General features: G+C 33.9%; 1 protein-coding gene, 1 non-coding gene and 1 pseudogene across 2 annotated transcripts in view; all 3 read left to right on the plus strand.

The window, feature by feature from the left end:
• LOC118194412 (mannose-P-dolichol utilization defect 1 protein) overlaps positions 1 to 12,524 on the plus strand; it is a 116,622-nt gene that overhangs the window by 74,142 nt on the left and 29,956 nt on the right. The gene's annotated exons all lie outside the window — the stretch shown is intronic.
• Positions 6,758 to 6,861, plus strand: LOC118194437 (U6 spliceosomal RNA). The gene has a single exon (XR_004759094.1). It is a non-coding gene; the product is annotated as a U6 spliceosomal RNA (small nuclear RNA).
• LOC118194403 (hexokinase-2 pseudogene) lies at positions 10,285 to 12,503 on the plus strand (annotated as a pseudogene).

Below are 12,524 nucleotides of genomic sequence, written 5' to 3' on the forward strand. Positions count from 1 at the left end.
TGCGCGGTGGGCGTGTGTTGGAATTCGATACAAGTTAGTCTTGTTTAAAATCTGTGGGATTTCTGAGAGTAATCAGTATTCATTAGTCATGACTCAAAGGCATCATTTAAGTGAAGGCCAAAATGGCTGTAGATACAAATGGAGGTCGCCCAAGTTTGAATCTCTCTCAACATACCTTATCAAGAACTGTGAACGGCTTTTTAAGAAATGAATGAATAGACAGAGAATTTAAGGGCGGCCAAGAGCAATAACTGCATCAGATGACCGTTTTCTGAATTATCTCGAAGAACGTTCAACGACTACAAGGAAGTTTGTTTCGGACCTTGAAGGCTTCTTTGGAAACTGGAATCAGCCGTTCGCAAAGATGGACGTTTTGCAAGAAAACCAGTGGCTTGTCTTCCATCTTCCAAAGGGGCCATTTAAAGTCGTGTCATGCTCAAACAAATCAAGAAGAATGAGATCCTGTACTCTTTAGCGACGAATCCAGATATAGCCTGAATTGTAATTTTAGACGTGTTTTGTTGTGGACTAATTCGAAACTTGCATCCTCGTTTTCTGAAAGATCCCATTTCCACGGAAACGTTTCTATGATGTGGAGTGGAATCATCGAAAATGGCCACACCGTGTTGTATATCTTTGATGGAGCCTTTGTAATCGATCACAAATACAGGGTGATTATAATTAAAGTTTAAGTTTCAAAACGCTATAAAAAAAAGAACCACTCATGAAAATGACGTCAAATTTGAAAGGAATGTTATTGAAGAAGGCGGAAAGCGTATGGCAGAAGAAAAAATTTAGTTTCAAAAGTTAGCAACAGATGGCACTGCAAGCGGAAGAAGACGTAAATTAAAATTTTAGTTAAATTTCAGTGTTATAAAGCCGCCAGGTACCAGGCTGTTCCTCATTTCGCGTCTCAGACGTTCGCCATGGGTATTTCACTGCAGGATCGCGTCTGCTGGTAAAGCTGTATTACAAGAATGATGATTGTGCAAGAGTAGCTCTGCAAAAATTCAGGACACTGAAGGGTAAAAAAGAAGGCGTTGGTCCAATGAGTGTCGTAGGTCTAAAGAAAATGAGGCAAAAATTCGAAACAACAGGTTCGTTTGATGTGCAATCTGGTAGAGGGAGAAAACGAGTGCATTCGAAGGTAGTTGAAGAAGTGGCCACAGCATTACAAGAGGGGTCGGCCGGTGGTGTGCAACCGTGCAGTGCACGAGAAATTGCCTGAAGATTGGACAGGCCTACGAGCGCGGTGCTGAAAATTGTACGAAACATCCTGCAATGCTATCCGTACAAAATTGGCCATGTGCAGGAGTTGCTTCCGTCTGACTTGACAGCTAGGGAGACGTTTGCGTTAGAATTCCTGGCTCGCATGGAAGTGGATAATGAATGGCCGTGGAAAATTGTGTGGACAGATGAAGCCCATTTCCATCTGATAGGATACGTGAATACCCAGAATTGTCGAATATGGGCAACAGAAAATCCACTGGCAACGCACCCCGTACCACTTCATCCTGAAAAGGTCACGGTATGGTGCGGCTTTACGGCATCATTCATCCTACAACCATATTTTTTCGAGCAGACGGGTGCTTCCGGTCCTGTTATCGCAACCGTCACTGGTCAGAGGTATGCGTCGATTTTGCTCAACCACGTGATTCCAGCTCTGCAACAGCGTAGATGTGTGGATGAAATCATTTTTATGTAAGATGGCGCTCCTCCGCACATTGCACATCCCGTGAAGCAGCTGCTGAGGCGCCATTTCGGAAATGCTCGAATTATCAGCCGTCATTTCCCTACAGCCTGGCCGTCCCGATCGCCTGATCTTACTCCGTGTGATTTCTGGCTGAGGGGATATCTGAAGGATGTTGTGTTCCGTGCTCCAACTGCAAATTTAGCGGAATTAAAGGCACGCATTTCGCAACACATTCTGAACATCACCCCGGAGACATTGCGATCCGTTGTGGAACATGCTGTTTGTCGCTTTCAACTTGTTGCACACAACGGTGGACACCATATTGAACATGTTTTGCGCCAGTCTCGCGACAGTTCCGAACTGCTTTGATGAATGGTTCTTATGCGGTATGTCGCAGCAAAACTCTTGAAACCGATTTGTTCCTTTCGATGTAATATGTACAGTCATGCAAATAAAAATATTCAACAATTCTAATTTGTCAATGCGTTTTAATGTGTAACTTCCACCTTAGCCGTTGTTTTACGAATCATTTCTCGTTTCTCGTCGTGATTCTCCCGCTTACAGCGCCATCTGTTGCTAACTTTTGAAACTAAATTTTTTCTTCTGCCATACGCTTTCCGCCTTCTTCAATAACATTCCTTTCAAATTTCACATCATTTTCATCAGTGGTTCTTTTTTTATAGCGTTTTGAAACTTAAACTTTAATTATAATCACCCTGTATATGAACGAAGTCTTGGAAATATAATAATAAGAATGTTTAGGAAAGCTGTTGGCCTAGATTTTTTTTTCTAATAGATGATAGTGCTCCTCCGCCTCGTGTATTTCCGGTGTCAGAATATCTGGTGTCCGCCGATAACATCGCGGCAAAAACATCGCAGACGAAAACGTCGCAGCGAAAACAACGCAAGGCAAAAACGTCGTGCTGCAAAACATCGTGGGAAAAAACATCGCAAAGAGAAAACATAGCAGTTCTAAAACATCGTGGTACAAAACATCGTCGTCGAAAATAAAGCGGTTCAAAAACTTCGCAGTTTAAAAACATCGTCGTCGAAAATATCGTGGTAAAAAATAAAGTATCTACAAATCATCGCGTGACCATAACATCGCAGACATGCTTTTTTCAGACTTTAATAACTGTAAATAGATATTCCCATAATAATTTGTGAGCGCAAGATAGAAACAAGGATAATTTGTTTTTCATGTTTTATATTAACTAATAAATTTTTGCTGAGAAAATAAGAAGGAAACTTCAGCATAGAAAATTAATGCAACTTATAGCACTTAATAGAATTTTAAACCGACATAGTTAACTAACAAAGACCATTAATAAATATTTTTTATAAACTTTTTACTGGTAATTTTTCATAAAAAGTATAATCTAGAAGTTGCATTTAATTTTCTATGCTTAAGTTTCCTTCTTACGTTTTCACCAAAAATTTATTAGTTAATAAAAAATGTGAAAGTAAAAATTATCCTTCTTTACATCTTGCGCTCACAAATTATTATGGGAATATCTATTTACAGTTATTAAAGTCTGAAAAAAGCATGTCTGCGATGTTATCGTCACGCGATAATTTGTAGATACTTTATTTTTTACCACAATATTTTCGACGACGATGTTTTCAAATTGCGAAGTTTTTGAGCCGCTTTATTTTCGACGACGTTGTTTTGTACCACGATGTTTTAGAAATGCGATGTTTTCTCCCTCGATGTTTTGTAGCACGACGTTTTCGCCTTGCGTTGTTTTCTCTGCGACGTTTTCGTCCGCGATGTTTTTGCCGCGATGTTTTCGGCTGTAACCGAATATCTGGACAAAGAAGATATCTTTCGAATAGATTGGCCAGCTCATTTACCAGATTTGATTCCGATTAAGCATGTGTGGAATGCCTTGACCGCCGAATGACCATTCTGGGCTCTTCAGGATCGTAAAGAAGCATTTCCAGAAGAATAGTGGGCTGTTTCATAAGACTTAATCAACAATTTGATACATTTTATGCAATGAAAAATGTGAAGTTTGCATTTCTTAGTAATGACCATACATCATATTAACGAATGATTTGTTGGAAAACAGAAAAGATCATTTTTCTTTCATTTTCAAATTTATATATATGTATTCTTTTACTTAAAATTAAGTATTTTGAGATTAATCAAGCGGCAAACATGGTAATTTATATTAAATAGCACTCCTGCAACCTACAATTTATTTTTCATCATTTTTCAGTAAATACGTTTTTCAATAATAATTTTGACGAAACATTTGACGAATAATAGTTGACGCCAGTTTTGATTCTGACGTATAGTAAAAAGTTTTGTTTATGTAGTTATTGATGAAAAAGGTTTATTCGTTGGTATGTTTAGTTTATGAATATTTGGCTTAAGTTATCATTTCTGATATTTTACTTTATGTAGTTATTAATGCTATATTTTATACTTAAAGAGATTACTTTGATTCCCCCCCCCCACCGCTGAATATATTCTTTGCAATTATAAATTTTACTTTTAAAACTTTCTTTTACATTATTTTTAAATTTAGAAAATAGAATTTTTAAAAAAGAAATAAAAATGCAATTCGGACATTATATCACGATTATAAAAGGAAACGAAATTGAAATAACTGAAACCTGTATCTAATCAAAACTGAATTTGTTTAAAGGAAGTATTCTTACCCCCACCCCAAACTTTATACCTCTCGATAATTATAGGTATTATGAAAGCATGTTTGGAAATTATAATGCGTGTTTGGATTGTAATTTTGGAACATAATACGAAGTTTGGGATTATTGCTTATAATATTTTATGTTTTTATTTTAATTGAGCACGAAACAGAAAGTATTACAAAATGTTTATCGTTCGTGTGAAAGTTACCATCTGTAATGTTTAAACAAAATATTCTTGTCTGTCAAAATAGATTATAAGACAATATAAAGTCCCCCCCCCTAATATTGGATCTTCAATTATATGATCGTGTGCAAAGCCGGTGCGAAGCGGAATTTGGAGACGACAATTTTTTTTTAAATTTAATAAAGGTCCTAGCAACGAAATAAAGGAAGACAAAATTTTTAGAATTTAAGCGCTAGGCGCTGGTTACCGAACTTTAGGGGCGACAAAAATTTCTTACAATTAAGTGATGCTGCGGGCAGCAGAATTTAAGACCCTCAGCTATTGCACCGAGCGGCAAAATGTCTGGTGCCGGGCCTGGTCGGTATATCAATAATAAAATTTCAAGAAAATTGAAAAGAGCTCATTTCCCGGAAAGAATTTTCTCTTTTTCCGTTAGTTACATATACGATCAATAGATGGCGCTAGCAGTCTTATATGAGCTTTGTGCATTTCAGATTGTCTCTTCGGAAAATGATCTCGATCATTGTCGATTTAAGGAACCCAAGTTAAGTTTTATGATCTCTCCTCGCTGTCGTCCTCCAGAAAGATACAAGTGAAAAGCTTTGAAAATATATCATTGCTCCGTGTATTCTATGTGGAAAATAAGAAGAAAATCATTATTTCATTATAATTTTTTTTTTCAGAAATAGATCTTTTTCATATAATTAACAATAAAATTGAAGCAGACATTCTTTAAGTAATTATTTTAGATATTTTACGATCCTTGTGGTATTAAAAAATTCTTTCATATTTTGACTTTTACTTACGGAACCTATGGAGAATTGAAGACCATTGACATAACAGTGAAATAAATCTTAGTGAGACGATCATTAACCGTTCTAAATGATTTTTTTATTCTTGCAAAGAAAGTTTCCTCGAAAACCACAATTGTAGCTGAAATTCTCAGTATTATTTTCTCAGAACTATTAGTTATTTTTAAATGTGATCGTCTTAAAAGAGATAATCACTGCGAGAGGTTTCAAAGTGTGTAGATTTTAACTATTTTTATAATAATAATCAAATTATTTAATCTTTTACTTACATACATCGTAAATAAAAATATATTCAGAAAAATTGCTTGGTAGGAAATAAGTAACATTTTCTCACTTCGGAAATGTACAAATTTCATTCCAAAATAATTGGATTTGAAAAGGCAGCTTAAAAGTATTATTGACTGAAAATTATTGCGGTTTTTGATCCATCTCTGTTTTATACAACTTAAAGTATATGTGATTTAAAGTAATTTTCGGGGAGATTGAATCAACTGTTCGTTTCTTGAACAAATTCTCGAAAACCAAAAGTCTACAACTTTTTGCCTGTGCATGTATGCATGCCTGAAAATTTGATTGTTTTAAAAAACATGTATATGTTAACGCAACAAAGTAATAGGATTTTTTTTTATCTGTGTAAATTTCATTTTTCTGCAGTGTTAAGGCATCTTTGTACTTAAAATTATTTACTGTAACATTAAGTGTATACAGGCTTTTCAATAAAACTGGAATGGATGAAATAATTCAATTAAGGAAAGAGCTAACAAGACCTTTTTGTAGGAAACCAGTTAAATGATAGAGAATCTGAAAATCACGAACTATTTTTTTTTTTTTTTTACAGTTTACATTAAATGTAATTGTGAAATTTATTATCTGTTAATAAAAGTGAAATTAATTAGAATTTTAAATGTTACTGAGGTGAATGTTTATGCGTTCAGAATATATAAATATATTTTTTAAATCTGGAAATTACATTGTTGAAAATGCTAAAAAAATTCCAGTAAGTATTTAAGGGGGAAAAAAAAAAAAAAAACCTCCCTAATGCGTTAAACTTTGGGAATTGACGTAAGTAACTGACGCTTTAGTTACATAAAAGTTGAGTAAATAACGTAGTTTTCTATGATATATGTATTAAGAACAGAAATTTGACGTGAAATTGTTAACCTTAACAGTCTTCACTTTTTTATCACTCGTAAACCTGACTGGTCTTTCAGATCTGTCGCTGGTTGTATGTTTCGCATGAGAATTGTAATATCTTTGAACATATATTCATTTTATATCTGGTGTGTCAATCCTAGTTACTATAAATCTGCTGGTTCTTATTATACTTAGGTGGTGGCATTGCCTAAGTGTTTTCGTAATTAAGTGGCATGCAGCTGCATTGGTTAGTCATGCTCCTTTGTATTATGTGTAATATTTGTAATACCGTAATTTGTATATCATATTCGATACAGAGAAGATTAGCATGGCTCCTGCGCAAGGAAGACACGCGAAATCGTGAAGCGTTCCACGTTTTTTTATCCGAAACCGAGCAATAGACTTCTTTTGGATATATATATAAAAAAAAAAAAAAAAAAAAAAAAAAACATTTATAACAAAATAAGAGAAAAATGGTATATATTTTCATTGAGTCAAGGCACATATTGGTGTTACCGGGAATGAGAGGGCGGATATGCTAGCTAATGAAGCAGCCCTGGAAGACGGTGATATTTATGACGATAATTAATGATTCCATAAGAATTACCTTGAGAAAAATGAAAGCAAGTATAATTAAAAAATGGGCTCGGGAATGGAATGGTTCAAATAAAAATAAGGGTTACTTAAAAATTTTGACCATTAAAAGAAAAATGGATCTATTTAATAATATAGATACTATTCAAGTTATCACTGATCATGGTAGATTCCCGGCCTATTTAAAACGTTTTAATCTCCAGGGCAATGATCAATGCTTGGCTTGTGGGAAGTACGGAAATGCAGCTCACTTTATGGAAGAATGTAAACTGACCGAGAGTGTGAGGACGAGATTTGGAAAAATGAATGAACAGAATGTAATTGAAAAAAGAAAATTCTTGAATAGCTATGCAGCAGAAATGATGAGTATTGTGAATGAAAACAAAACTATCATAGGAATAGGACATTAAATATTTTAGTTTTTCTTTTGGTTACGAGTTTATGTTGGGTGAGTGAGTTACGTGTCGTTTTACTATTTTTTGTTTTCTAACCGATTATGCTTATGATTTTCCTTATTTGTATTGTGTGAGTGTATTATTAAAGATACACAATCTGTGTTAATCTGTATTTTAATCTTTTGTTTTTATCTTTTAACTGTATTTTTGCTTGTCTGCGTCGGGTATGCTGCACTATCCATAAGGCCGATTATTATCAGCAAGGAGGGTTGCAGCATACTCGTAAACTAAACTAAACCAAACCGTATTTGTAAATGTGAAGTCTGCAGATTCATTTTATCACTTGCTTATAAGTTTATTATGCGTTTAATTTTCGTCACAAAAATGAAAATAAACACAAATGAAACTTAGATACAAAAATTGAATTATCATTTTATTGTAACTAAAAAGTGAAATTTAACATAAAACTGCATTTAACATACAACAGTATTTGAATAAACGTTTGCAACTGCTCCAAAACTAAAATTCAAACAGAAAACTACCATATACAACCAAAATTCGAGCTGCCTGCGTTGATGTTTTTCGAGACGCATAACTTAAATACATTACATGATATACAACTAACTATTCTTCATCAAATCCAGTTGAACGCAATTATAAGTCGCTAGAATAGAATAAGGAAACCAAATCCAGCTGGAGCTACAATTCTAGCCTCAACCTCGTTACAATTAATCTTTTTTTTTATATCTGGCTTCCAAGACTGCTAATTAATTTGCATGCTTTAATTAGAGCGAGCGTTCTTGCATAAAAAATTAGAAAGAAGTAAACAGACGAAAAAGTGCTGGTTAATAATTTAGAGTAAACGAATTTTTTGTTAAAATAAAGCATGTTTACTTAATTTTACCTAAACACATGGTGGTTCTACCATTCAATTATAGCTTCCTTAAAAAATGCCTACAACATATCAAGTTCTTGCATGTTCCATGCCATATTCTACTTTTTTTTTTTTTTATAAAGAATCACCTTGAAGCAAGCAAAATCACCTATGAATAAAGGCATTTTGGGCCGATGTGTTACTTGCTTCCCAAGCTGGGGCACTAGATTGCATGGGCATCTTTTTTATAAGTCACATATAGTTGGAACCTGATTTAGATACTGAAGCTATTTATAGCGTTGTACATGCATAAGGCCTTATATTAAGTAAGCAGTTATTATGATATTTTTTTTTCCCTGTAGTCTCACTAGGGTGCAAATTAGTATTTCGTGTATTTAATTCGAAAGTTTGATTGTTAAAAGTCAGAGCTTCTGGCAACCTTGTATTGCTGTTACTTACTATGGTGACTGTGTCAAAATTTGAATGCATGTGTTACAAAAAATACTAAAAAATCATTAAATTTTAAAACGCCTAGCTTCAGATTTTTCGAGTTTTTAGCTTTTTTATTTTTTAAATATTTAAATTTTTGTTTACCTTTTTGAAACTTTAACGGTAAACATTTCGAGGTGTTATACTATAATCTGAAACCTCCAGACTGCAGTTTATTTATCTTGGCTTCCTTTGTTAATTCAGGTTGCAAAACGCTGTTATTTTTATTAGTCCAAAGGGCTTTGTCTCTGAAGGACTATTGTTTTCGTTTTGCGATTTTGCGTTGCTTCATTATAAATGTCAGTTTCACTTTTCAAACTGTTGCCACCAAGTGTTAGAGTCCTGCGTTATATTTGAAGAAATTAAATAATGAAAAATCAGCATCAATGTATGTATATTTCTCGCATTGTGATAAAACAACGGTACATAGAGTCATCGAATTTTGAACAACGTAATCCTCCTACGAATATAGGCATGTGGAAGACCAAATTTGGAATTTGTTTTATTATCGATTTCATATTTTGTAAAACTTTAACGAATTTTTGATTAACAAACTCATCGATTTAAAAGCGAGCAATGGCAACATTCTACGAGAGGGGGGGGGGAACCTTTTTATCTCCAGCGCGTGGAACTGTGTATCGGAAATTTTAAAGATAGGCTCATTTTAAAATTATTTTGCAACATTGCTGTTGAACTGAATTTAATGGTTTAAGTGCAAAGAACATGATATTTAATAAATAAAGGTAACACACGAAACGTAAAAAGAAATGCCTGTTTAGACATAATTTAAAATCTGAAACCTTTCAAATTTTTTTCCGTTTTCTTGGAAGATTAAAAACGCTGAAGTAGGATATATGTTCTTAAGTACTTAATAATGATGAGATAAAGTTTTTATTTTATTTTTAAAAATTATTTTATAGTCTTTGAAATGTTGCCTCTTACTATCAGTTTCCAAAATTTATTGCTATTTAGAAACGGTGAGAATCACTACCGAATAACTAAATTTTAGTCTTAACTATCCAAATGAGCTGATACTGAGAAATGATATAAGCAATAGAATTAAAATTTAAACTCAAAATCATCATGAGCAGCTGCTTGTTGTCACCCAACATAAAAGCAATATAAAAATCAACTTTAGCAAAACGTTAAAGTTAATTTTATAGAATAATTAAACTCGTGCAAAAATGTAAAATACTCGAAATCAAAAATAATTATTACTCATAACTAATAACTGAGCCACAACAGAATAAACATTCACTGAACTTTTATTCTGTTGTGGCTCAGTTATTAGTCCAACGTGTGTCCGATTTTTAAGAAAAACGTAACATAAATTCATGAAATTAACAAGCATTAGGGCTCGAGACTGCATGCACCTTGAATCTCTTACAAATGTATTAAATTTTAAATTATGCTTTTAGATTTTCAGAAGTTAGTGAAGACTGACCGTGAATGGAAAATTTCAAATTTGCATGTAGTAGTTTGCGTAAATTAATTCTGCTTCGTTACCATCTTAGTGTAAAAACTGGAAGCTACAATACTGAAGAATTTAAGAAACCTATTAGAAAAGGCCCGAAAATGGAGGCTTACAGCGACAACTAAATCTGTTGGCTTTGAGGGGCATAAAAGAAGATGTGGTAATTGAAAATAACTTCAAGCCAGACAGAAAATCTATCGTACAATTTGTGAAAATGTTTCTCTGTAAAATATATCGGACTGAAAATTGAAGAATCAGTTTGTAATATACATAATTTCTCAAGCTTTATTCCTATTACTAAAAGGAAAGGTACAGTGGCTAGCTAGAGAAATTCATTTATTATTAATGAAGCTACAATGAAATAATACTGCAGACAATACGGATCAATCAATAAAAGTGTTAAAAGCGTGATTAAGAAGTGTGTGAGTGTTGATATGATGTAGAAATGACTTACATAGTTCTATTATAGTTCTTCTCATTGCGTTGAAATTCGAGAAGCGGACACATAATTCACAATCTTCCACATATAAAAAAAAAGGTTTCATTATTACGTGGATTTAAATAACAATTTTCCACTGTGAGTTTTAATCAGAATTTTCTTTGACTAGTCTCTTTAACTCCACTGATCTTTTGTGCTTCGCGTGCCTATTTTTTTAACTCCCGTATCAGTCATAAGCTTTAGAAACATGACTAAAAATTATGAAAAGGCTGTTGATATGCTCAAGGATTTTATGCTTCCAAATAATGTGCTACTTAAAGTTTCTGACCTTTTACTACAAGAATTCAACAAAGGTTTGAGTTCTGCATGTTACAATGGACCAGTCGTTAAGATGCTTCCTACATTTGTTAGAGATGTTCCAGATGGTTCCGAAAGAGGAAAGTTTCTTGCCCTTGATTTGGGAGGAACTCGTTTTCGTGCTTTATGCATTGATTTGAAAGGAGACAAATGTACTATTAAGGCAACTATAAACTATGAAATTCCTGAGTCGATAATGGTTGGCTCAGGTGAGGAACTATTTGATTACATTGCTGACTGTCTAGGACGATTCTTGATTGCACTTGGTAATATGCACAGGACTTTACCTCTTGGATTCACATTTAGTTTTCCTTGTACACAGAAAGGTTTAGATAGTGCATTTCTTGTTAACTGGACCAAAGGATTTAATTGCTCTGGTGTTGAAGGAAAAGACGTAGTTCAATTACTGCGTGAGGCAGTTGAAAGAAAAGGAGGTAGCGTAGAAGTGGTGGCTGTTATAAATGATACTACTGGTACTTTGCTGTGGTGTGCTCATAAACATCGAGACTGCCGAGTGGGATTGATTGTTGGAACTGGAACAAACGCTTGTTATATGGAAAATTTAGATAATGTTGAAACTTGGTCAACTGATAGGGATGAACCTAATCAAGTCATCATTAACACCGAATGGGGAGCGTTTGGTGATAACGGATGCTTAGATTTTCTGAGAACTGAAATAGATCGCCAAATTGATGAAAATTCAATAAACAAAGGAAAGCAACTATTTGAGAAAATGATATCAGGAATGTATATGGGTGAAATAGTACGAAGAATTGTTGTTAAACTTGCAAATGAAGGTTTGATGTTTAAAGGAAATTTATCAGAAAAGTTCAAAACTCCCAATGCCTTTAAGGCTAAGTACGTTTCTCATGTTGACAGAGATCCAAAACATAAATTTACAGGAGCAAAGATTGTTCTAAACAAGATGGGTTCTGAAGCATCTGACGAAGATTGTGATATTCTCAAGCTTGTGTGTGAAAGAGTATCACTCCGAGCAGCAAATTTAGTTTCAGCTGGTGTAGCAACAATATTAACTAAAATGAAGCGGAATCAAACTACAATTGGAATTGATGGCTCTGTTTACCAGTATCATCCCCACTTTAAGGATCTAATGATTCGCAAAATTGAGGCGTTAACAGACCCTAGTTTTAAATTTGAACTTGTATCTGCTGAAGATGGAAGTGGCTATGGAGCTGCAATAGCAGCTGCTGTAGGTGTACGATGGAGTCGATAGATAATGCATCGATTATAATTAAAAAATATATAATGTAATCTATACGAAACGTCTACACTGAAAATATCAGATGTACTTCATTATGGAACGAGGAGCGCATTTAAGAGATCACTACATTATGTTATTGTTTTAAGACTGTCTTTCATATTATTCATCTTCTTTTAATAGATTTATACCATTTATTAAA

The sequence above is a fragment of the Stegodyphus dumicola genome, chromosome 10 (assembly GCF_044657685.1).
Source record: "Stegodyphus dumicola isolate Sdum_Otavi_A_Nest chromosome 10, ASM4465768v1".
NCBI lineage: Eukaryota > Metazoa > Arthropoda > Arachnida > Araneae > Eresidae > Stegodyphus > Stegodyphus dumicola.